We start from the raw sequence: 27,967 nt of genomic DNA, 5'->3' as shown, positions 1-27,967 counted from the left end.
ATTCAGTAGTCATAGTTGGGATGGGTCAAGTTATATTTTTCCCCAGATATATATCTTAATTTATCATTAGAAAGATTTGTCTATCAAAATCAGGTGAATTTTGGTTGTTTTGTGACTTAACATTTGTTTTTAAATGGCCTTGAATATTTAGATTTATAGCATAAGGTTTTCATGTTTTGAAAGGATGCCAAAACATTAAAATTGGTACATGATTCTAAGTCACTGAAATTGGAATAAAATTAAAGATTGGGTTCCTAATTGCTGCTGAATCTAATCAGCAATTTAGTCTGCCTAAAGACACTTCAGTATGTTTATACAGACACTTCTATAGAAGGGTTTTTGCTGGTATTTTATGGCCTTTCCTTTTTCCTATAAGTGAATATTTCTCCATTTAAAATATCGACAGTTGATGTTAGTAAACTTTGAATGAATGAATTTAGTGAATATCATGTCTTTGTAAAAGTAGGAACTTTGTTAAATCTCCTAGAATTAAGTGCTTCTATTACATTTTGTTATAAGCTTTTATAATTACATTAAATCTCAGTTGAACCTGATATTTCTTAGACCTTTACTAAGAAAATTTTGTTACAGTGTCTTTAATTTCAAATTTGAATAATAAAGTATTTCATAATGTTCTAGTAGAAAAATAAGAAGCTTGAAGTATTCAGCTTAAAATTTTAGATTTGGAGGGTTTTGCCTGTCAGAGCAGAGATTCTTTTGTTTGGGGTATTCACATTTTACTTTCTTTAATAGAATATCGCATTATATAAGTCATATGAACACACAAAAGAAGTAAACAGAAGTAAAGGCAAAGAATTCCCTTTTTATTCTGATTACTTTCTTCTTACTGGAGAGAAAACCGCTTTTAATGGTTTGGTGTATATCTTTCTAGATCCTTTATTGTGCCTTTTCTTTTATTATAGATATATTTCTTTAAAATATCTAATATATCATATATGAGCCACTTAATTACATACATTGGAAATTGTTCCGTGTTAGTGTGTATAGATCAATCTTGTTTTTAACTGTTACACTTTCCTTCTTAAGAATATGCCGTAATTTACTTATTTTTCTTTTCAACATTTAGATTATTTCCAATACTTCTTATTACAGGTAGTATTTTTTTTACAGATAGTATTTATATTTATATTCTTGTGTACATGTGTTTTCATGGGATAAATTCCTAGAAGTGAAATTGCTGAAAGAAAGGAAATGCCAGCTTAAAATTCTGATAAATGGGGTGCCTGGGTAGCTCAGTCAGTCAGCTATGTATCCGACTCTTGATTTAGTCTCGGATCATGGTCTCCCGGTTCATGAGATTGAGCCTAGTGTTGGGCTTTGTGCTGACAGTGTGGAGCCTGCTTGGGCTTCTTTACCTCTCTCTGCCCTGTCCCCCCTTCAAAATAAATAAATAAACATTAAAAAAAAAATAAAATTCTGATAAATGTATACCAAATTGTCCTTTGAGAAGATAGTGTTAATTTGACGAATAGTTTATAAGACCATTTTCCTACATGTTCATATTAGCGTTTTTCAATTTTTTTCGAATATTTACTTTTTTCTTGAGTTTTCATTGTTGTTTAATTTGTGTTTCTTTGTTGCTAATGAGGCCGAACATTTTTTTCATGTTTATTAGACATTTCTGTGTTTTCCTCTACTAAGTACTTGTTCATATCTGTTGTCAAAATTTCTATTGGGTTATTTGTTTATTTTTGTTTATTTATAGGAGTTTTTAATAAAATATGGACATTATTTTTGGTTTATATATGTGGCTAATATTTCCTCATGTTTGCCTATCTTTTTGTTTATTGTGTTTTTCTGTGTTGATTTTTTATTTTTTTAACATTTCATGCCAAATTCTGGTCCAGGTTCTGTGTCAAGTTCTTTTGATTGCAAACAACAGAAACTCACTCTGGCTAACACTAACCTAGATTCAGGCAGGTTGAAAACACAACATATGTCTAAAACTTTTATAGTACTGCTGTTTTAGTTAACTTTTTAATCTATTTGGAATTAATTTTGTCTGGTGGATTTATAATTTCATATTTATTCTTTTTGAAATGTATGGCTTGTCTCAATATCATTCATTAAATTTTCATTCTTTCTCTTTTGATTTGAAATGCCACCTAGTAATTTCTATGCTAGTCTATTTCTGGACTCTCTGTTTTATGCTATTGATCTATTGCTTATCAGTGGGTGTCTTAGTCCATTTGGGCTGCTATAACAAAGTACCATAGACTGGGTGGTTATAAACATTATTTATTTGTTTCTGACAGTTTTGCAGGCTGGGAAGTCCCACGGTGCTGGCATATTTGGAAGGGTTCCTCCCTCCTACTCTTTCCTGGTTTGGTGTTTTTGCTATGTCCTCACATGGTGGAAGAAGCAAGGGAGCTCTTCCAGGTTTCTTTTATAGGTACACTAATCTCATTCTTGAGGATAAAAATCCTATGTGCTATGCCTATTCATCTTTTCGTCCCTTTTAAAGACTGGCAACCACTGATCCATTTGTTGTCTTCATAGTTTTGTTTTATCCAGAATGTTGTATAGTTGGAATCACATAATATGTAGCTTTTTCAAGTTCTTTTACTCAGTAATATGCATTTGAGTTTTTTGCATGTCTTTTCATGGCTTGATAGCTTACTTCTTTTTAGCATTGAATAATATTCCATTGCCTGGATGTTCCACAGTTTATCCATTCATCTACTGAAGAGCACCTTGATTGTTTCCACGTTTTGGTAGTTATGAATAAAGCTGCCATAAGTATTCATGTGCAGGTTTTTGTATGCAGATACATTTTCACCTCCTTTAGATAAATGTCCAAGTGTGATTGCTGGATCATACAGTAAGAGTATGGATAATTTCGTAAGAAACCTCCAAGTTGTCTTCCAAAGTGGCTCTATCATTTTGCATTCCTGGCAACAATGAATGAGTGAGAGTTCCTGTTACCACATACTCACCAGAATTTGGTGTTGTTGGTATTTTGGATTTTGGCCATTCTTATAAGTGTGTATTGGTATCTTGTTGTTTTAATTTTCATTTCCCTGATGACATATGATGTTGAACATCTTTTCATATGCTTGGTATCTGTATATCTTTGCTGAAGTGTTTATTCAGATGTTTTGCCTATTTTAAAATCAGATTGATTATTTTCTTATTGTTGAGATTTAAGAATTCTTTGTATATTTTGGATAATAGTCCTTTATTGGATGTGTCTTTTGCACATACCTAATTTTTCTCCTGTTATTTTCTAGGAATTTTATACTTTTGCATTTTATATTTATATCCATGATACATTTGAGTTAATTTTTGTGAAGATTGTAAACTCTGTACTTATATTCTTTTTTTTTTCTTTTTTCTTTACTTTTTTTTTTTTTTTGCACTTGGATGTCTTATAGTTGCTCCCAGCGTGATATGTTAAATAGATCATCTTTGCTCAATTGTATTGCCTTTGCTCCTTTGTTGAAGAGCAGTTGACTGTAGTATTTATGTGGATCTATTTCTTTTTTCTTAAAGTTTATTTATTTATTTTGAGAGAGAGGCAGTGTGAGTCGGGGAGGAACAGAGTGAGAATCCCAAGCAGGCTCCGCACTGTTAGCACAGAGCTTGAGGAAGGGCTCAAACTCCCGAAACCGCGAGATCATGACCTGAGCTGAAGCCAGAGGCTCAAACGACTGAGCCACCCAGGAGCCCTCATGTGGATCTATTTCTGGACTCTGTATTCTGTTCCATTAGTATCTTTGTCTGTTTTGTTTTGTTTTTGTTTTTGTTTTTTTTTTACTGGTACTACATTATCTTGATTATTGTAGTTTTGTAGTAAGTCTTGAAGCCAGGTAGTGTCAGTCCTCCAAATTTGTTTTTCTCCTTCAATATTGAGTCGGCTATTCTGGGTCTTTTGTCTCTCCATATAAACTTCAGAATCTGTGTGTTCATATCCACAAAATAACTTGTGGGATTTTGATTGATACTGAATTAAATCTATACATCAAGTTGGGAAGAATTGGTATCTTGACAATATTGAGCCTTCCTATCCACACACGGAGTAACTCTCAATTTATTTAATTGTTCTTTGTTTTCTTTCATCTACATTTCATTTTCTTATATAGATCTTATATATATTTTGTTAAGAGTTTTTCACGGTTATACCTACGTATTTAATTTTTTGGGGGGGGTTGCTAATGTAAATGGTAATCTGTTTTTAATTTCAAATTCCATGTAGTTATAGTGTATAGGAAATTTATTGACTTTTGTATGTTATGTATTTTGTTATGTATTTTCTACATAGGTGATCATATAGATTTGCATACTATACATTTCAATAAGTTGTATTTTCATTTTCATTTAGTTCAAAGTATTTTTAAACTTCTCTTGTGACTTCTTCTTTGACCCATATGTTATTCAGAAGTGTCTTTTTTTATTTCCCAGTATTTGGGGATTTCTCAGCTCTTCTGTTTCATTTGTAGTTTAATTTCCTCATGGAATCAGACATTGTATGATTTTAATTTTTTAAAATTGTTAGGGTGTATTTTATGGCCCTGAATGTGGCCTAACTTGGTGAATGTTCCATGTGAGCTTGAGAAAAATGTATGTTCTGCTATTCTTGGGTGAAGTAGTCCATAGATGTCAATTATATCAATTGATTAATGATACTGTTGAGTTCAACTATGACCTTACTGATTTTCCACCTGCTGTATCTGTCCATTTTTGTATCAAAGTCTTCATGCTAGTGGATTTATTTATTTCTCCTTGTAATTCTATAAGCTTTTGCCTCACATATTTTGATGCTCTGTTGTTAGGCTCTGTTGTTAAGGATTATTATGTCTTCTTGGAGTATTGACTCCTTTATCATTACATAATACCCCTTTTCAACTCTGATAACTGTCGTTGCTCTAAAGTCTTCTCTGTCTGAAATGAATACAGACATTCTCACTTCTTTTGATTAGTGTTAGCATGATATATCTTTCTCCACTGCTTTATTTTTAATCTACATGTGTCTTTATATTTAAAATGGGTTTCTTCCAGACAACATATACTTGGGTCTCATTTTTCATACACTCTGTTAATGATTTCAATCATTAACATTCAAAGTACAGTAAAACCTTGGATTGTGAGTCACTTGTTCTGTGACTGTTCCACAAGACAAGCAAGCATTTCTAATACATTTGAACTTGATAAATGAACGATGTCTTGAAATATGAGTAGTACGTGATTCCTAATGTCACATGATCACAACTGAGCCAATAGTTCTTGAAATTCCCTTTGATATTTGGGTGCTTTGGATTACAAGCATGTTTTCAGAACAAATTATGCTCACAAATCAAAGTTTTACTGTAAAGATTGATGTAGTTGGATCACTATCACCATTTTTATTACTGTTTTCTATTTGTTGCCCTTGTTCTTATTTTTATTCTTATGTTTGTCTTTCACACTTTTTCTGCCTTTTGTGTATTTGAGCGTTTTAAATAATTACATTTTCTCTTTCTTAGAATATCAGTTCTACTTGTTTTTTACTTTTTTTTTTTTTTAGTTGTTGCTGTATAATTTGCATTATATATTTATAGCTAACCCAAGTCTACTTTCAAATAACACTGTGCTGCTTCCTGGGTAGTGTAAGTACCTTATAATAACAAAATATTCCTGATTCTTTCCTCCTATTTCTTGTACCATTGCTGTCATTCTTTTCACTTTAAGTAAGTGTACGTAAATATTCACCATCAGGATTTGCATGATGTGTTTCTTTAGTCATGATTTTCTGTAGTTTAAAGATGGTATACCTAACTGTGGGGTTTTTTGCAGGGCAGGGTGGTATTCATCTTGCTTGGTATTCTCTGAGGTTTCTGGATCTGTGGTTTGGTGTCTGACATTAATTTAGAGGAAATTCTCAATCGTTTCAAATACTATTTCTTTTCTTTCTTCTTTTGGTATTCTTGTTATACATATGTTGCACCCTTTATAGTTGTCCCAAAGTTCTTAGAGTCTCTCCCTCTCTCTCTCTTTTTTTCATTTTTTCCCTTTGCTTTTCAGTTTTAGCAGCTTTTCAATTCTATTGTCATATCCTCAAGCTCAGAGAATTCTTTCCTCAATGATGTCTTGTCTACTAATAAACCCATTAAAGGCATTCTTCATCTTGTTATAGTGTTTTTGATCTCTAGCATTTATTTTTGATTCTTTATTAGAAGTTTCATATCTCTGCTTACTTACCCATGTATTTTTGAATATTGTCTACTTTTTCCATTAAAGCTCTTTTCATACTAATCGCAAATTCCTAGTCTGATAATTCTGACATTCCTGCCATATCTGCCTCTGGTTCTGATGTTTGTTTAGTCATTTCAAACTGGGTTTTTGTTTTTGTTTTTTGCCTTTTAGTGTGCCTTCCAATTTTTTGGAAGGAGAACATGATGTTCTAGGTGAAAGGAATTGCAGTTAATGGGTCTTTAGTAATGCAGTGTAATGTGGTGGGTGGGAGTGTAGGAGAGGTATTCAGTAGTCCTGGGATTGGGTCCCAGTCTTGCAGTGAGCCTGTGCCTCTAGACTGTGAACTTCACAGATGTTTCTCAGTTGCCAGCCTCTTACCCCTCCCCACTCCCACCCTAGGTAGGACAGGATGGCTGGGGTGGGCTGAAGTTGGGTATTTCCCTTTGCCAGGTCAGTTGGGCCCTGATAAAACCCCAGTAGTTTAAACTCTGATAAGATAGTTTTTCTTGAGAGCAGGCCTCTTAAACAGAATAGAAAGCTCTGGTACATTTCATCATATTTGAAATATGTTTCCCCTCTCCTTGTCAGAAGCACAAGTGGATTTTTCTCTAATCTTTACTGTGAAGACCTGGTAAGGCTCCTGGATATAAAACTCACAAAAGTGTGGTTTCCCTCTCCCCCTATAGTTTTTATCTCTCAGATTGATGTCCACAGTGAGCTTCCAGTCATTTGCCTATTACAATTCAGGTTTTTCTTTCCATGCATTGGTTCCCATGAAGGTTTCTCTTGTGGGTTTCTGCTCTGAGAAGTTCTGATTCTCTGTATCCACCTTATCTGTCTCTAATTTAGGGGGCAGTGGTTTGCCCTGTGACCTTACTTCTCTAACAGATCTAGCAAGAGTTGTTCATTTTTCACTTTGTTCATCTTTTTAACCTATTGTTAGGATAGCATAGTGACTTCTAAAGCTCCTTACACATCTGATTGGAAACCAGAAGTCTTATGCTGACATTTAAAAGAATGACTTAATACTTTAAACATTTTTATTTTTTTCATGTGCTATAAGTGTTTATAACTGTACTCACTAAGCCTCATGAAACCTGAATCAAAGTATAGATAGCCCAAGAGAAAGAATAGAACATGGTGGACAAAGGAAATAAACAGAAAAATATGAGTGCCTAAAACTTAAAGAAAGAATGGATTTCAAATAACATTTTCTTTCTTTATTTTTATTTTTATTTTTATTTTCAATGTTTATTTATTTTTGGGACAGAGAGAGACAGAGCATGAACGGGGGAGGGGCAGAGAGAGAGGGAGATACAGAATCGGAAACAGGCTCCAGGCTCCGAGCCATCAGCCCAGAGCCCGACGCGGGGCTCGAACTCACGGACCGTGAGATCGTGACCTGGCTGAAGTCGGACGCTTAACCGACTGCGCCACCCAGGCGCCCCATCTTTATTTTTTTATTAAAAATTTTTTAATGTTTATTTTTTGAGAGAGACAGGCAGACAGACAGAGCACGAGCGGGGGAGGGGCAGAGAGAGAGGGAAGTAGGCTCCAGGCTCTGAGCTGTCAGCATAGAGCCCAACGCAGGGCTCACATCCACAGACTGTGAGATCATGACCTGAGCTAAAGTCGGATGCTTAACCGACTAAACCACCCAGGCACCCTCAAATAACATTTTCTAACCTTGACTTTCTCGTTATAATAGGTTAGTGTTACTACTTCTATATCAATTCCTTTGGTGTCTGTCATAGACTAGTATTGAGCTGCGAACTTGACATTGTGGCAGAAGTATCTTTTTGGGCTCCTTGGGAGGTCTACTCCAGAGTTCCTCTGGAAAGGACTTCATTTGAGTAGCCACAAGGAAATTCTATGTTTGCAGGTAGATTGATACTGTATAGATAAATATATCATTATTATAGCTACTAGAGTGTTCTATTGATATAAGCTTATTGAAACTCTTAGTTTAAGCTTATGATGCTCACCAGCTGGTCAGAATGACATATAGAAAATTTTACCTTTTATAAAAGTCATAACAGAGTAGTACACTGATCACAGCTGGGTGTTTACTTCAGAGAATTCAAGAACCATAATGGCAGATTATTGGTCAGAAATATTTGCATTTAGAATTGAATGGAATTTTTACATTAAACTTTAATTTTGAGGTAATTATAGACACATGCAGTGTAAGAAATAATGGAGATCCTGTGTACTATTTACCCAGTTTCCCCTGTTGGTAACAGCTTGTAAAACTGTAGTATAATATCATAGTGAGGATATTGACATTGATATAGTCAAGATGCAGAACAGTTTCATTACCACAGGATTACTCATGTTGCTCTTTATAGTCACAGTTACCCTCTCCCTCCTCCAATCATGACCCCTGGCAACCACCATTTCTATAATTTTGTCCTTTCAAGAATGTCATATAGATGGAATCATAGAATATTAGTCTTTTTGGGATAGGCTTCTCATCCAGCATAATTCTTTGGAGATGCATTCAAGTAGTGTGTATTAATAGTTCATTCTTTTTTATTACTGAATAGTATTACATTGTATTCATTGTATTGATGTACCATATTTTGTTTAATCATTTATATTAATCATTCACAGAAGGGCATGTTGGTTGTTTTCAGCTTTCCCTATTGCAAAGGAAGCTGCTATGAATGTTTATATACAGGTTGTGTTTGAACATGAGTTTTGTTTCACTTCTACGAATGTTCGGAGTGCAGTTGCTGGATTTTAGGGTAACTGCATGTTTGATTTTATAAGAAACTTCCAAATAGTGTTGCAATGTGGTTATAGCCTTTTGCATTTTCACCAGGAATATATGAGTCATCCAGTTTTTCCACATCCTCACCAGCATTTGATGTTGTTGACTATTTTTTAATTTAGCTGTTCTGATAGGTGTGTAGTGGTACCTTATCATGATTTTACTTTGCATCCTAATGACTCATGATGTTAAACCTCTTTTCATGTGTGTATTAGTTTACTGGGGCTGCCATAACAAAATACTACAGACTGAATGGCTTAAACAACAGAAATTTATTTTCTCACAGTTTTGGAGGCTAGACGTCCAAGTTCAAGGTGCTTGATTTCTGACATGTTTGTATGTTTGAAGAGAGAGAGATCTCCGAGTCTCCTCATTCTCTTTTGTGGATACCAGTGCTGTGGGATGAGGGCCTCACCCTCATAATGTGTTTTAACCTTGATTACCTCCTGAAAGGCCCTGTATTCAAATACAGTCACATTGGGGGTTAGGGCTTCAACATTTGGAGTTTGAAGGCACATATTCAGCCCTTAACAGTGTGCTCATTTGTTTTCTGTATATTCTCTGCTGTGAAATGTCTACTCATATCTTTTGCCCATTTTCTAATTGAAATATTGACTTTTTTTACTGTTGAGTTTTTAGAATTTTTTTTATATACTCTCAACACTAAGCCTTTTTTGATTTGTAAATATTATCTCCCAGTCCTCTTTACAAGGTCTCTTGCAGACCAAAACTTTTTTTTTTTTTACATTTGATGAAATTTAATTTATTGGTTTATCTTTCTATAGATCATACTTTTGCTAAGTCTAAGAACTCTTTGCCTAGCCATAGATCCTGAAGATTTTCCACTGTCATTTTTCTAGAAGTTTTTATGTTTTGTACTTAAGACATATTTCAGTTTGTCTTAATTTTTTAAATAAGGCGTACGACTTAGGTCAAAGTTCATTTCTTGCCTGTAAATGTTCAACTGCTCCAGCACCATTTATTTAAAAGACTACCTCCCCTTCATAGAATTGCTTCTGCACATTTGTCAAAAATCAGTTGAGCACATTTGTATTGGTTTATTTGGGGGTTCTGTATTCTGTTCCATTTATCTATGTGTCTGTTTTTCCACCAGTCCCACACAGTTTCGATTACTGTAGTAAATTGGTAGACCTTTATGTTAAAGGTAGAGTGATTCCTCCTATTTTATTCTTCTTTTTATTTTTAATTTTTTTTTCAACTTTTATTTATTTTTGGGACAGAGAGAGACAGAGCATGAACGGGGGAGGGGCAGAGAGAGAGGGAGACACGGAATCGGAAGCAGGCTCCAGGCTCTGAGCCATCAGCCCAGAGCCCGACGTGGGGCTCCATCTCCCAGACCGCGAGATCGTGACCTGGCTGAAGTCGGATGCTTAACCGACTGCGCCACCCAGGCGCCCCTTATTCTTCCTTTTAAAGATTGTTTTAGTTTAGTTTCTTTACCTTGCCATAAAAAATTAAGAATTGGTTTGTGTCTACAAAACATCTTGCTCGGATTTTGATAGCAATTACATTAACCTGTGTATCAGTTTGGGGAAAATTGACATCTTTACTATGTTGAGTCTTCGAATCCATGAACACAATATACCTTTCCATTTATTTAGATCTTATTTGATTTCTTTCATCAGCATTTTGTAATTATCAGCATACAGAGCTTGTACATGTTTTGTTAATTTATACTCAAGTATTTTATTTTCTTTGGAGTGTTTGTAAATGGTATTGTGTTTTTAATTTTGGTTTCCACATGCTTGTTTTTAGTATATACAAATGCATTGTTAGCATATAGAAATGAAGACAATGGTGTCTGCAAATATGGATAGTTTTCTTTTTCTTTGCTATTTATATCTTTTTTTTTTTTTTTTTTTTTTTTGCTTTGCTACAGTGACTAGAACTTCCAGTAATATGTTGATTAAATACTGTGAGAGTGTACATCCTTGCCTTGTTCCCAGTCTTAGGGGGAAAACATTCACTCTTTCACTGCATTAGTGTGATGTCAGCTATAGGTTTTTTGTAGATGTTCTATCAAGTTGAAGAAGTCCACTTCTCTTCATAGTTGGCTGAGTTTTTATCATGAATAAATGATGGATCTTGTTAAATGGTTTTTCTTTGTCCTTTGATATAATCATATAATTGCTCCCCTTAATCCTGTGGATATGGTGAAATATATCGATTAATTTAAAAATATTGAACCAGACTTGTATCCCTAGAATAAATTCCACTTGGTCATGGTGTATTGTATACATATACTGGATCTGATTTGCTAATATTTTGTTGAGGGTTTTTGTGTCTAAATTATTGAGAGATAATGGTGTGCAGTTTCATTTTTTTATGATGTTTTTGTCTGGTGTTAGTATTATGTTGATGGAATCTTCTGAAAGAGATTGATTAATTCATCTTTAAATGTCTGGTAGAATTCTCCAGTGAAACCATCTGAACCTGGAGACTTTTTTGTCGTTGGTTGCATTTTTTAAAATGTTTATTCATTTTTTGTCAGGAGGAAGGGCAGAGAGAGAGGGAGACAAAGATTCTGGAACAGGCTCCAGACTCTGAGCTGTCAGCACAGAGCCTGACATGGGGCTTGAACCCATGAACCATGAGATCATGGCCTGAGCTGAAGTCAGACGCTTAACTGACTGAGCCACTGGATTGCCCCTTGCTGATAGCTTTTAAATCACAGATCCATGTCTTTAATGGTTATAAGAGTACTCAGATTATTTATTTCATCTTGGTTGAGTTTTGGTAGTTCATGGTTTTCAAGCAATTCTATCCCAAGTTGTCAAATTTTTTAGAGTGTTGTTTATAGTCATATCTTACTATCCTTTTTATTTATTTATTTATTTTTTTAATTTTTTTTTTCAAAGTTTATTTATTTTTGGGACAGAGCGAGACAGAGCATGAACGGGGGAGGGGCAGAGAGAGAGGGAGACACAGAATCGGAAACAGGCTCCAGGCTCTGAGCCATCAGCCCAGAGCCTGACGCGGGGCTCGAACTCTCAGACGGCGAGATCGTGACCTGGCTGAAGTGGGACGCTTAACCGACTGCGCCACCCAGGCGCCCCAACTATCCTTTTGATGACTACAGGATCTGCAGTGATATGCCCTCTTTCATTCCTGATGTTGTTGATCTTTGTCTCTTTTTATTCTTTTAATTTTTCTTGTAGATTTATAAATTTTGTTGATGTTTTTAAAGAGTCAGGTTTTCGTTTCATTGATTTTCTCTATTATTTTCCTGTTTTCAATTTAATTGATTTCTTCTTTTATCTTTGGTATTTTTTTTCTTTTGCTTGCTTTGGGTTTATTTTACCATTCTTTTTCTAATTTCTTGAGGTAGGAGCTTAGATTTTTAAAAAAAATTTTATTTACATTCCAGTTAGTTAACATACAGTATAATGTTAGTTTCAGGTATACAAAGTAGCAAGTCTTAGATTATTTATTTGAAAACTCCCTTTTTTGGTGGAAGCACTTATCTCTTTTCTAATGGAAGCACTTAATGTTTTACTCATAAATGTAACTCTCTTCACTACTTTAGTTGCGTTTCACGTATTCTGATATGCTGTACTTTCATCTTCATTTCAGTTCTCTATGTGTGGGCTTGTGTGTATGTATAATTTAGAAAATTTCTTTTGAGACTTCTTCTTTGACATATGCATTGTTTATTATTTTTTTATTAAAAAAATTTTTTTTAATGTTTTTATTTATTTTTGAGACAGAGAGAGACAGAACATGAGCAGGGGAGGGGCAGAGAGAGGCGGAGACACAGAATCTGAAGCGGGCTCCAGGCTCTGAGCTGTCAGCACAGAGCCCAACACAGGGCTCAAACTCACGGAATGTGAGATCATGACCTGAGCTGAAGTTGGACGTTCAACCAACTGAGCCACCCAGGCGCCCCTGACATAATGCATGCATTATGTGACATAGGCATTGTTTAGAAGTTTGCTGTTTGGTTTCCAAGTGTTTGTAGATTTTCTTGTCATCTTTGTTATTGATTTCTAGCTTGATTCCATTGCGCTCAGAGAATATATTTTGTATAATTTCAACTTCTAAAAATTTGTTGAAATTGATTTTATGGCCTAGTATAAGCTCTGTCTTGATGACTGTTACGTGGGTGCTTGAAAAAGAAATGTGTATACTTCTATTGTTGGGTGGAATTTTTTAATATATGGCAATTAAAATCTGATGGTTAGTAGCTTTGTTGAGTTCTTTCATTTCCTTGCTGATTTTCTGTCTAATTCTGTCTGTTTCCTGGAAGTGTAATTCTGAAAGTCCCCAATTCTAGTTGTAGATTTGTCTGTTATTCTTTGAGTTCTATAATTTTGGCTTCACATATTTTGTGGTTCTGTTGTTTGACATGTATACCTTTAGGACTGTTATGTCTTCCTGGTGGATTGATCCATTTATCATTATGTGATGTCCTTATTTCTCTATAGTAATTTTATTTGCTGGGAAGTCTACTTTATCTGATAATATAGACACTACTGTTTTTTTTAAATGATTTACATGGTATATTGTTTCTATTCTTTTGCTCTTAATCTACCTATGTTATATTTTAAGTGAGTTTTGTAGACAGCATATTGTTGAACCATGTAGTTTTTTTTTTAATCCACTCTGCCAACCTCTTTTAATTCATGTATTTAGACTATTTACACTTAAGGTAATTATTGGTATGCCATTTTATTATTTGTGTTCAGTTTGTTTCCTCTGGTTCTCTTTTCTTTGTTTCTCTTTTCTTACCTTTCTGTTGGTTTCTTGAACATTTTAAGGATTATATCCTGATATGTTTATAGTGATATATGTATACTGCTCTGCATGGGTTTCTTAGTGGATGCTCTAGTTATTGCAGTGTAGACACATGACTTATAGTCTGTGGTCTAATTATGATATGTCTTACATGGACTTCTTTGAGTTTATTCTATTTGGGTAGAATAAGATCTTCCCTACATCTTGTTGAATCTATAGGTTTATATGTCTTGCCATATTTAGAAAGTTTTCAGCCATTATTTCTTTGAATATTATTTAGCCCTACTTTCTGACTTTCTTCTTAGATTCTAATCATGAATGTTAGCTCTTTTGCTATTGTCTTACATGTCTCTGAGACTTTGTTAGTTATTTTCCCCCCATTTTCTCTCTGTTCAGATTGGGTGAATACTGTTGATCTATCCTAAAGTTTATTGATTCTGTCTTCTGCCCATCTAGTGAGTTTTTTCTTTCAGTTATTATATTTTTTCATTTCTGTAATTTCTATTTGGTTATTTTTTTGTAACTTCTATTTATTTGTTGAGATTCTTTATTTTTTATTTCAATAGAATTTTAAATTGCTTTTAAAATAATTTTTATTCTGGCTGCTTTATAATCCTTGTCAGATAATTCCAACAATTGATTTATCTCAGTGTTGGGTCTATTGTTTATCTTTTCTTGTTAATGTTATGATTTTCCTCCTTCTGGCATGATAAGTGATTTTCCATCGAGTCCTGGTTATTTTTGAGGTTATACTGTGAGGCTCTGGATCCTATTTCATCTTTTTTTTTTTTTTAAGCAGGCACTCCCCCTGTTGAGGTATAGCATGAAAGCCAGATGGGCATATTTGTTCAGCTTCCTGCTGAGTTCACTGACACCACTCCAGTAAAAATGGGTTTTGACTCATACTGTATCAGTCTGGTAGAGTGGAACTTCACCTACCCTCTTTGGTCCCCTTCACACTTTTCTGGCTAAAGTGGGTCACCAACTTGCACTGCCTTGTATCTCTGCTTGGGTTATAACGTTAGCTCCCTGCTGCTGAAGTCACTGTCACCAGAGAGTGTGAATCAGAGGGCTGACACACACTGCTTCGTTGCAGCAGGAGGCAGAAGCTTGGCTCCACTTTGTGCCCCACTGACACCAAGGGATGGGAGAAGTAGAGTGCCACCCAGCCCTGGTTCCCATCACTTGATTCTGCCTTGTTGATGGCAGCTGGGAGGGAGGCTCAGCAACCTGGTCCCACTGGCATCAGAGGAAAGGAAGCGGAGTGTTGACTAGTTGGTCTCATACTACCTTATTCTACCTCATTGGTGTTGAGTGGGGCTGGAGGCTCCTAATTGGGACCCCGTGACATGGAATCTGGATGGGGAGCAAGAGCAGGAGTGCTGCTAGTAGTGTTTTTAACTGCTTCATTCGATCTCTTTACTGTTGCTTGATACGGAGGTTTAGTTTCCCACTAGGCCTCACTGACACCAGGAGTAGAAGGGAAGTGAAGTGGTCACTACTACGGACTTACACTTTGTTCAGACTTGGTGCAGGGTGGGAGTGGAGGCTCAGCTTTCCCCTGGCCCTGCTGTTACTGCCCTGGTGGGGGAGTTAGAGCATATCTTAGCTTCTGCAAGAGGGAAATGGAAGATCAACTCCCAGATCATCCCATTGACACTGCACCTGTCAGGTGAATTGGAATACACTACCTGCCTCTATGGGGGTAGGGATGGCGTGGTGTGAAAGATCAAGTTTCTACTTGATCCCAGGCCTACTGAAATTCTGGGGTAGGGAGGTACAGTTGTACAGTTGATGTCTAGTTTGAGAGGGTGGATATTGCCAAGAATGTTTTTGTTGTTTAGTGACCCTATTCCTCATCAGTTAAGTAGATCAGATTTTTCTTCAAGGTTTTTTTTTCTTTTTCTTTTTTGGTTTGTGATTGTTGGTGATTCTGGGTTGGAGATTTCAGCACCCTGTCTGGGATATATGGATATAATAAGGAAACTCAGCGATCTCATTGCCTTGGTATTTCTCAAGTTCTGAGATTTCTAGCCCATCTGCCTTCTTTCCACCTTTCAGAGTCTTCTTATACTTGTGTGTGTTATGATCAGGGTTTTTTAATTATAAGAGGGAGGACCTGAGAGCAACAGGTTGTGATCTTGGTTGTGATCTTGGATTGATATTTTAGCCAAATTAAATATTGCTTTGAATAACTAAAAACTTTTTTTAAGTCATGGATTAAATTGTCACACTAGTCACAAAGTAGCTAGTCAATAAATAGTCACAAAATAGCTAGTCAATAGCTTGTTCACAAAAGTCAGTAGTTTTATAAATGTGTTTTCTATGTGTCTGCTAAACATTTCTTCTTTGACTTCTCTTCTGCTCATGCTAGGTTAAGACTCTGGCATGAAGATTTAAGCAGCTATACAATAGGCCTGTGTATGAGGAACCAGACTTAAGAGTTCTATTGAGCATAGTTGGCTGTTCTCACCAGTCAGGTGAGCCATATAAGTAAAAGCCTAAAGCAGTCAGCCAGAGAAATGGGCACAGGTAGTAGGTACCAAGGGTTCAGAGAGCCAGACTGAGCTCATAGTTTGGGATCAAAATTGGGGCACCTGGGTAGCTCAGTCGGTTAAGCGTGCCAGTTTGGCTCAGGTCCTGATCTCACAGTTTGTGAGTTTGAGCCTGGCGTCGGGCTCTGTGCTGACAGCTTAGAGCCTGGAGCCCACTTCAGATTCTGTGTCTCCCTCTCTCTCTGCCCCTCCCCCACTCATGCTCTGTCTCTTTCTCTCTCTCTCTCAAGAATAAACATTAAAAAAATTTAAAAAACTAATACAGAGAGTATCTCCGAGTTTATAAATGGGAGAATGGGAGGAAATAGGTGTACCTGGCTAGAGTGGAGCGTGATGGGAACAACGAGGCAGATTTTGTGAATTATCTTCCCCTGCCAAATCTACCTTCCACATAGACTAGTTATATCAGTTAGGAATGCATTCTGCAGCAAGTGGCTTTAATTTGTTTCTTGAATCAAGAATAAGGGGTATAGGCAGCTCAGCAATGTCACCAGGGAGCTAGCCCCTTTCCATCTCTCACTCTTTCTCAGTGAGTAGAGAGCCTCATGCTGGTCTTCTTGTGATCTCAAGATGGCTTCTACATTGCCAGACATCATGTTCATTTCTAGGCAGGAATATGAGGGGTAAAGCACTAAGGGGAAATGCCTATATTAGAAGATCAAAAGCTTCCCTATAACTGCAGGGGTTCTGGCAACTGACTGCAGGGAGTTGGCTCATTGCTTGTTGAAATATCAAGTTCTGTTGTAAGGAAGAAGACACAAGCAGGGCCTGCCTCACTGTACTGTTGCATCTTCCTCCAGAAAGTAATGTGTGCATGTTTACTTTAGTTCCTTGGGTGGGAGAAAAATAGTATCTCAAGGAAAGAAATATATCCAGAATTCCCTTTTTAAAAAGATCTTGTCTTCTGTACATGTCTTGTTGAGGCTCTGCTTTTTCTACTTTTGCAGTATTCTCTGGGGTTTGTGGAAGTAGTGTTAAGAGACATACATTAAAAATGTGTGTGACAACTGATTTTGAATAATTAAGATTTTATAGAAGTACTGATCAGTATCAAGTACTGATGCACAACTATAGTTCTCATGGGGTAGGGCACTTCCTAGGGAATCACTTCAAATCTCTGGGACTTTTCAAACCTTCATTTCTCTTCTAAGATCCTGATTTGTCCCTTGGGGGCAGAGTGAGATTATCTGCAGTGAAATAAGAGCTAGTATTGATGGGAGGGTGGTTGGGTATATGAACATGGGGAAGGCAGGAAAAATCAGGTTGAATTCCATTGGATATTTATTCTTTTTCAGGCACTGAAAAATGGCTCTTAAATAGACACAGTGCCATTAACAAATAATTTAAACTTAGAAGTTCATATCATTTTTTGTCTAGGTATATAGATATGAATTTATTATATTAATATTTGTACTATGCATTACTTAAACTTTCAGAAACCTAAACAAATTTTATTCACATCATTTAGTTCTAAGACCAGCTAATCCTTTTGTTGTCTTTTCATTGTTCACCACTACTAGATTGTGTTCCCGACCAAAATCCTTGGGTATGCAGTCTACTGTTTTCCTTTATTCCTTCTCTCTGTGGACATGTGCAAACAGTAAATAGAAGTTGACAGGTGTTTTTACTATTGGTATAAATAATGCCTACATGGGTTTCTTGTTACTAGATCTGGCAAGGTTATGGAGATTGATATTTATTCAACAATGTTGCTAGACCTATGTATACATGTATATCTTTTATAACCACTATAACTTTGAAAGCTCTTCTGTGTACCATTGTGTTATCATTATAACAATGTAGTTACCAAAATAAGGTACATTTTTCTGCTTTGTTTTTTTAAAGGAGGTCTCTTTTTCCCCAAGCTTTTTAATCAGCAGTGTAGAATTTTGGTTCTAGACATTCAGTATTCTTTCTATTTATTTTTTCCCCTTGAATTTCCCTTGCTTAAATTAGTTATTTATCATTATAAAATGCAATTTTTATTGGACTAAAGCCTAGTGGGAGTTATAAGAATGAATGAAGAGAAACCATGTATTAGATGGTGTAAACAGTAAAGGCTCTGCTATTTCCTAGCCCCATGACCTTGCCTTGTAATCTTTTCTTACTTTGGTTTCTTCATCTAGAAAATGGTCAAAGAACCAGCTACTTCATAGGAATGATGTACACTTTACTCTGTGCCTGGCAGGAATTCAGTTATGTCTCACTCCTCTCATCTTCCTTTTTTTCCTTTCCTTGTTTTTTTTTTTTAAACTCAGGTTCATAGCATACAGTTATTCCTCCGTAGATATCATCTCATTCCCACCTACCGTGGATATCTGAACGTTACCTAATATAAGGGAAGTTCTTACGTCAGGAAATATCTCAATCTCAGCTATACTAAAACAATTAATTCCTTTTTAAATGGTGACTTAAAATGCCTAGCCCAACTTTGAGATTTTGTAGAAACCATGACTTTAGAACTTAATTGTTACTTTCATTTATTATACTCTTTTATTTCCAAATGCATAGTGAGGTGTTATAAAAAGACATAATAAAATTAACAACTTGCCAGAAAAAAAGAGAGGAAGGTGTTGTACAAAAACTAAGAAACAAAGTAAGTAAACCCTGAGGGTCAGCAGTTGAGTGTAGCTTTCCTGCAAATCCTTTTACCTGAGTTTCAGGGATCTTACATAGTCTTTTTGTAGGAAAAAGAGTAGAGTAGGGATTGGAGAAGTGGTTTTTATTTACTTAATTAATTAATTTATTTAAGCAAGGCTGACTTAGCACTGGAAGAAATCTATAAGAAGACCACAGGAAATAACTAGGAGGGCAGTTAGACCCTAGTGAGAACCTACACCATCTGTGTAACTTGAAGCCAGTCCTGGTAGTGACAGGTGGCTGCCTTACTAATGCTCCTGTTCACTAAGGAGGCAGCAAAACTTTTCTAAAGAATGCAGTCCCAGTTTACCTTTCTGTTAGCTTTCTTTAGCTCTTCATCTCTCTACCCAACTCCTACTGCTTCAGTTACCACCAGGCCTGAACACACAAGTCAGATCATGTTATTTTAGCTTAGGAATAGGCTGGTTTTTATTTGTTACAGATTTGAATTAATGTATCTTCCAAAAAGTGTGCAATTGGATTTCTTCTAAGATCCTTTATTTTACATTTTTCTAAAGAGGAACAGTTTGAAATTAGTGAACAATGAATTAACTCATTGAGTGAGGTATGATCAACAACTCCTATTATATCCATTTTGAGGATGGATAAACAAATAAAAAGATTAAATAATAGTGTCACACAGCAGATTAACTACTTTGTCTTTTCTGTATTACCATTTGGATTAGTTGAAGAAACCAAAAAAATATAGATATGGCAAACGATAGGATGAAGATACTGTCATTGGAGACTTGTTTTGAAGGCACAGGGCACACCAGTTCTTGAGTCTTGCCTTGTTGTACTAAAGAAACCCACTGTATAGAAAGCCATCCAGTATTAGCAAGAAATGGGTTGGTTGAGTTGGTAGATCTATTAGGAAAGCTGTCCCTGGAAACAATGTGAAGAACTCAACAAGGAATCTTCATGTATTACATGCCTTTTTAAAAAGTAAACTGAAAATGTGATGAAAATTGAAAATGCTTTTATTAGCCAGAGTGACTCCACATCTGAAATGACTAATTTGGACATCCATTCTTTGTTTATAGTGTCTTCACCTTCCAACGTGGTCAGTTTCATTGAGGTCTGAGGTCTATTGCTATCTCTACCTTCTCTGTCTCTTTATGTTATCCCATTTTTCCTATTCAGCTTAGCTTCCATAGTCTGTGGTGTCAGCTGTTCCTCTGACAATAAGTTAAAGTCCATTGTCCCATTATCCTTATATCAGCCTGGAAAACCCCTACTGTGGATGACTCCAGCTACCACACACTGGTACCCTAGCTGCCGGGAACCCGATACTACCTATTATTTCCTCTTTCTAGAGTACTTTTTACTTTCTCTTTTTCTACAAACTCCTTCCTTTCCAGCAGCATTCCTTAGGACTCTCCAAACAAAGGAAAACTTCACTCAGTCTGAGGCTTCTTCCAGCAACTGCCTTAGCCCCTTCTTCCTTTTAATGCTAGTCTTATTGAATAAATTATCTGAACTTACTGTCTCCATTTTCTTATTTCCACACACACCTTGGCTTACCATAACCTGGCTTCACCTGGCACCATTTCAAAGAATATGTTCTAATTCAGGAACCAGTTACTTCTATGTTACTAAATCTAAAAGATTATGCTAGTTCATAATTTTTCTGGACTTGCTAGCCAGCATTGACACAGTATTTGACTTGTTCTATTCAAAATACTCTTCTTTTACTTCCATGATATCATATTCTTTTGGTTTTTATGTTGCTTCTTGTAACTGTTACTTCTCATTATCCTTTCCTGGCCTCTTCACTTCTTCCTGTTCTGGAAGATTTTCAGGGCTTTGTCCATAGCTCTCTTCTATTTTTATTCTATATTCTCTCTTTACTTTCCAGTTTATCTTATCCCATCCCAACACCTCAATTACCCTCTTTGGGTTGTAGGTTTATGAATCCCTACTTCCACTTCTAACTTTTCCTCTGAGCTCCAGATTAGTCTATTCAACTTTTCATTCAACATCTCCACTTGGAGGCATCACAGCTTCAACAGTGCCCCAAAGTGAGCTGGTCAATACACTTGAGTTTCTAAGTTAAGAAAATGTTACCCTCATTATCACCATGCAGCATTAATATTGTTCAGAGTCTGTGTCCTACAGTCAGACTGACTGCCTGGGTTTGAATCTTGGCACCCCACGTTATGAGTGGTGTGGACTTGGGTAAATTGCTTAAATAAAATACTCTTTGTCTTAGCTTCCTGCTCTTTAAAATGAGAGTAATAATGCTGCCCATATCGCAGGATTATTCTGAGTATTAAGTAGGGTTTTGTAAGGTATATGTATATATGTAAATTTATAAAATACATGAATTACTTATATAACAAACTATAATTGTGTTTATCATCAATCCTAGGCATCATTCTTAGCTTAATTCTTCCTATTTTATTACCTTATTCCTGAGTATCTCTTGAATCTGCCCCTATTCCTCTCAAACCATATAGCCACCATCCTGGTCCATTCTCTGTTTGGACATCTGCATTAGTCTCCCTACATGACCTATTGCCTCTTTCCAATCCATTCTTTACTCTGAAACCTAGGTCAGATACATACCTCACCATTGCACTTTACCACTGTACCTGCCATGGGTTTGTACTGTTTTTAGAATAAAGTCTAAAATCCTCTTTATGGTTTGAGACTTTGTGTGATCTCTGGCTCTTGCTTATCCCTCTAGCCTCACTATCTATGTTCTAGTCACCTTAGACTTTTTCTTTCTTTTTTTCTTTTCTTCTTTTCTTTTTTTCTTTTGCAGTTCCTAAAAGGTACCATGCTCTCACCTCTGACCCTTTAAATGTACTGTAACATCTGCTGGGGATTCCTCTCCCTTCCACCATCTTTTCTCTCCCCTTTTTTGCTAGTCTTAGATAACATGTCAAATCCTCAGGAAGGTATTCCATGATCCCTGATGGGGGTTCCATGACATTCTTCCCCCCTCCCCCCCATACTATAATGTTCTTCACACTTACAATTATTTAATGTTTGTATTTCTGGCTGTCATGTAAATTCCATGGAAACCAGTCTTATTCTTTGCTTGATCTATCCCAAGCACCTAACACAGGGTCTGTCATATAGTAATGTTGCAAAATATTTGTTGGATTGATTAATTTATAAGCAAATATGAGGAATGTATATGGTGGCTTCTTTGAGAAATTTTCCACTCTTTGATTCTTGTAAGCAGTACAAGGCCTTTCCCTGTAGATGTTGAAAAGGCCAGACACTTACTTGCTCAGCCTTATTTGCAATTAAGGATGACTTTCTCTGGCAGTTCTATCAAATTAGATGTAGGTAAAATTCTGATGGGGCTTGTGGGAAATTTTGCATCACTCCTCTTATTGCTTCCTTCTTATTCTTTCTATATGAAATTCAGAGGACAGAGTTGAGGCAGATCAGCATTTTTTGCAATGTTGAGTTTCTTGTGAGGATGAACATGACATTCTTTTTTTTTTAATTTAAATTTTAGTTAGTTAACATACAGTACAATATTGGTTTCAGGAGTAGAATTCAGTGATTCATCACTTACATACAATACCCAGTGCCCTATTTAATACCTGCCACACATCTAGCCCATCTCCCACCCACCTCCCTTCATTAACCCTCAGTTCATTCTCCATCATTAAGAGTCTCTTGTGGTTTGTTTCCCTCTCTCTTTCCCTGCCCCATATGTTCATCTGTTTGTTTCTTAAATTCCAAGTATGAGTGAAACCATTATGGTATTTGTCTTTCTCTGACTTATTTCCCTTAGCATAATACATTCTAGTTCCATCCACATCATTGCAAATGGCAAGATTTCATTCTTTTTGATGGATGAGTAATATTCAATTGCATATATATACCACATCTTCTTTATTAGTTGATGGACATTTGTGCTGTCTCTATAGTTTGGCTCTTGTTGATAATGCTGCTGTAAATATTTTGGTGCATGTATCCCTTCAAATCTATATTTTTGTATCCTTTGGGTAAATACCTAATAGTATAATTGCTGGATCATAGGGTTCTATTTTTAGTATTTTGAGGAACCCCCATACTGTTCTCCAGAGTAGCTGCACCAGTTTGCATTTCCACCAACAGTGCAAGAGGGTCCCCCTTTGTCCACATCCTTGCCAACACCTATTGTTTCTTGTGTTGATAATTGTAGCCATTCTGACAGGTGTAAGGTGGTATCCCATTGTGGTTTTGATTTGTATTTCCCTCATAATGAATGATATTGAGCATCTTTTCATGTGTCTATTAGCCATCTGGATGTCTTTGGAAAAATGTCTATTCATGTCTTCTGCCAATTCATAACTGGATTATTTGTGTTTTGGGTGTTGAGTTTGATAAGTTCTTTACAGATTTCGAATACTAGCTGTTTATCAGATATGCCATTTGCAAATGTCTCCTCCCATTCCGTAGGCTGCCTGTTAGTTTTATTGTTTCCTTTGCTGTGCAGAAGCATTTTATCTTGATGAAGTCCCAATAGTTCATGTTTGCTTTTGTTTTCCTTGCTTTTGGTGACATGTCAAGTAAGAAGTTGCTCCAGCTGAGGTCCAAGAGGTTGCTGCATTCTCCTCTAGGATTTTGATGGCTTCCTGTCTCACATTTAGGTCTTTAATCAATTTTGAATTTATTTTTGTGTACGGTGTAAGAAAGTGGTTCAGTTTCATTCTTCATGTTGCCATCCAGTTTTCCTAGCACCATTTGTTAAAGAGACTGTCTTTTTTCCACTGGATATTTTTTTCCTACTTTTGAACATGACATTCTAAGACAGAAGAAGCCTGGGTCATTGATAACATCTTGGTGCCCTTCTACCAGCCCTGAAATGTTTCTCTCAAGACTTGTTGTTATGTTAGAATAATTAACCTCTGTATAGTTAATATATACTGTTGTCTGGTTTGTGTTATATGTAACCAGATAAAATTCCTGATACATAAACTTAATAACCTACGTCACTTATTTAGTACCTAGCATGAGCTATTTTATGATAGTGGGTGGATGGATGAATGGATGGATAGATGGATGGGTGGGGTAGGGGCGTAGTTCAGATGGGTGAATGAGTAGCAACCACTAGATTATAAACTACTAGAGCATTAAGACCACATTATCTATATTTGTATCACCCCTTCCTCACCCAGCTCTATCCACCCTCAGCACTATCCTGCATATCCTAGATGCCCAACAAATACTTATTGACAATGATACTGATTATAGATTGAAGACATTATTTCATTAAAGAAGGCTCTGAGTTATAGGTTTAATTTGGATTCTAAAAATGAAATCCCCTAAGAGGGTAGCTTCTGGACTTTCACAATCTAGAGTCTCATACACATTTGGATTAATCTTCGGTATGTCCCTGATAATTTAGAAAACCAAGTATATTTATAAAAGTTAGAATCAAGACATCTTGGCAGATGTCCTCAAAGGTATTTAAAACAAAACAACCTTTATTAAGTGGAAGGATATCAAGTCTCATAATTCTCTACAAAGATTGCACATTATGAATAAGATGACCATAATATTTGTAGTCCATATTGGGAACTTTTTGAGAGTAAAAGGAGGTGTTATTAAGAATTATTCTTTTTAAAGACGTTTTAAGAACAATTTTAGGTTTATAACAAAATTAAAAAGGAGGTATCAAGATTTTCTATATCCTCCCTGCCACCACACATGCATTGCTTGCCCCTTACCAACATCACTCACCTGAAGTAGACATTTTTTTAATCAAGGATGAACCTACCTTGACAAATCATGGTCACCTAAAGTCCCTGGTTTACCTTAAGGTTCCTTTTTATTGTTATATTTTATAGGTTTGGAAAAATGTATTGTGACATGTTTCCATTTCTTGTATCATACAGAATAGTTACACTGTCCTAAAAATCCTCTGTGTTATGCCTCTTCATCTCTCCACCCCCAAACCACTGATATTTCAATTGTCTCCATAGTTTTACTGTTTCCAGAATGTCCTATGGTTGGAATCATACAATATGTAGCCTTATCAGATTGCCTTTTTTTCTTACTTAATAACATGTATTTAAGGTTCTTCCAAGTCTTTTTATGACTTGATAGCTCATTTCTTTTTAGTGCCAATTAATATCCTATTGTCTGTATATACCACAGTTTATCTATTTCTTTACTGAAGGACATCTTGGTTGCTTCCAAGTTTTGACAATTATGAATTACGCTGTTCTAAATATCCACATGCAAGTTTTTGTGGACATAGGTTTTCAACTCCTTTGGGTAAATACCAAGGAACAGGATTGCTGGGTCATATGGTAAGAGTATATTTGGTTTTGTAAGAACTGCCAAACTGTCTTCCAAAGTAGCTGTCTTTTATGCATATCTACCAGCAATGCAAGATAGTTCCTATTGCTCCACATCCTTCCCAGCATTTGGTGTTGTCAGTGATTCGACTTTTGGCCATGCAGATAGGAGTATAGTGGTATTTCATTGTTGTTTTGGTTTGTATTTACCTGATGACATATGCTGTGGAACATATTTTTATTTGCTTACTTGCCTTGTATATCTTCTTTGGCGAACTATTGAGATGTTTGGTACATTTTTTAAAAATTGTCTTTAATATTTTTTATTTTTGAGAGAGAGAGAGAGAGAGAGAGAGAGAGAGAGCGAGAGCGAGCATGAGCAGGGGAGGGGCAGAGAGAGAGGGAGGCACAGAATCTGAAGCAGGCTCCAGGCTCTGAGCTGTTAGCACAGGGCCCGATGTGGGGCTTTGAACTCACAAACTGCAAGATCATGACCTGAGACGAAGTCAGACGCTCAACTGACTGAGCCACCCAGGCGACCTGTGTGGTCCATTTTTTAAATGTGTCCTTTGTATTCTTATTGTTGGGTTTTAAGAGTTCTTCATTTATTTTCTTTTATTTGTAAAATGTTTATTTATTTTGAAAGAGAGCGCAGAAGCGAGAGAGGAGAGAAAATCCCAAGCAGGCTCCTTGCTGTCAGTGTAGAGCCCAACACAGGGCTCAATCCCACAAACCATGAGATCATGACCTGAGCTGAAATTTTTAAGAGTCAGATGCTCAACCAACAGAGCCACCCAGGTGTCCCAAGAGTTCTTCATATATTTTAAGTAATAGTCCTTTATCAGATGTGTCTTTTGCAAATTTTTTCTTCTAGTCTGGATTGTCTTCTAATTCTCTTAGTATTGTTTTTTGCAGAGCAGAAGCTTTTTAATTTTGATAAAGTTTAGCTTATCAATTATTTCTTTCATGGATCATGTCTTTGGTGTATCTAAAAATGCATCACCATACCCAAGGTCATCTAGGTTTTCTCCTGCATTATCTTGAAGGAGTTTTATAGTTTTGTACTTTGCATTTAGGTTTATGATCCATTTTGAATTAATTTTTGTAAGGACTATAAGGTCTGTGTCTAGATTCTTTTTTTTTTTTTCATGTGGATGTCTAATTGTCCAGCAATATTTATATGGGTCTATTTTTGGACTTTCTCTTCTTTCCATTAATTTCTTTGTTCTTTCACCAATACCACACTATCTTGACAACTGTGGTTTTCAAGTAAAGTCAGGTAGCATCAGTCTTCCAACTTTGTTCTTTCATTTGTGTTGGCTCTTCTGGCTCTTTTGCCTTTCTATATAAACTTCAGAATCAGTTTATCAATATCCATTAAATAAGTTGTGGGGTTTTCATTGGCATTGAATTGAGTCTGTAGATCAACTTGGGAAAAACTGACATTTTGACAATATTGAGTCTTCCTATCTATAAAGATGGAATATCCTTCAGTTTATTTAGTAAATGAATCTTGTATAGATCTTGTATATATTTGTTAGGTTTATACATAAGTATTTCATTTTGAGGGATGCTAAGGTAAATGCTAATGTGTTTTTTTAATTTAAAATTTCATGTGTTCATTGCTGGTACATATATAGGAAAGTGATTTACTTTTTGTATATTAACCTTGTGTCCTGCAACATTGCTTTGACTGCTTATTAGTTCCAGAAGTGTTTTTGTTGATTCGTTCAAATTTTCTGCATAGATAATCATGTCACCTGGGAACAAAGACAGTTTTATGTCTTCCTTCCCAATCTATATACTTTTTATTTCCTTTTCTTGCCTTATTGCATTACAAGGACTTCTTGTACAATGTTGAAAAAGAGTGGTGGGAGGGGATATCCTTAACTTGTGCCTGATATTAGTAGGAAAGCTTTGATTTTTCACCATTAAGTATGTTTCTAGTTTACTTTTTTTTAAAAAAGATAGTCTTTATTAAGTTGTGAAAGTTCCATTTTATTGCTAGTTTACTGTGAGATTTTATTCATGAATGGATATTAGATTCTGTCAAGTGCTTTTTTTTTTGCATTTGTTCATATGATCTTGTAATTTTTCTTTCTGATACTGTCAATGTGATGGATTATATTACTTAAGTTTTGAATGTTGCACCAGCCTTGCACACCTGGGTTAGATCCCACTTAGTAAGGGTATATAAATCTTTCAAAAAAATGTTTGTGGATATGATATGCTAATATTTGGCTGACAATTTTTGCATCTATCCTCATAAGAGATAATAATCTGAGTTTTCTTGTCTTGTAATGACTTTGTCTGGCTTTGCAATTAGGGAAATGCCTCTGTCATTGAATGAATTAGGAAGTATTCCTTATGTTTCTACTCTTTGAAAGAGAGTGTAGAGAATTGGTATAACTTAACCTTAAATGTTAGAATTCACCAATGAACTCATTTGGGTTTGGCTTCCTGTTTGGAAGGTTATTAATGATTTATGCAATCTTTAAAATAAATATAATCTGATTCAGATTGTCTATTCCTGTGTGAGTTCTTTCAAGAAATTGGTCCATTTTATCTAAGTTATCAAATTTGTGGGCATAGAGTTGTTCACAGCATTCCTTTCTTATCCTTTTATTGTTCATCGTATTTGTAGTGATGTCTTTCCTCTTTCATTTATGTTGTTAATAATGTGTGTCCCCTCTCTCTTTTTCTAGATAGCCTGGTTAGAAAATTTTCCATTTTATTGATTTTTTTTCAAAGGAACAGCTTTTGGTTTTGTTGATTTTCTCAATGGATTTCCTGTTTTATGT

General features: G+C 35.8%; 1 protein-coding gene across 2 annotated transcripts in view; it reads left to right on the top strand.

Annotated features, from left to right (window-relative positions):
- LEKR1 (leucine, glutamate and lysine rich 1) overlaps nucleotides 1–27,967 on the top strand; it is a 185,210-nt gene that overhangs the window by 17,809 nt on the left and 139,434 nt on the right. The window lies entirely within an intron of this gene.

This window comes from Prionailurus bengalensis, chromosome C2 (genome assembly GCF_016509475.1).
Source record: "Prionailurus bengalensis isolate Pbe53 chromosome C2, Fcat_Pben_1.1_paternal_pri, whole genome shotgun sequence".
NCBI lineage: Eukaryota > Metazoa > Chordata > Mammalia > Carnivora > Felidae > Prionailurus > Prionailurus bengalensis.
The sequence above is the reverse complement of the archived record's forward strand: the minus strand, read 5'-3'. Positions and strand labels throughout refer to the sequence as shown.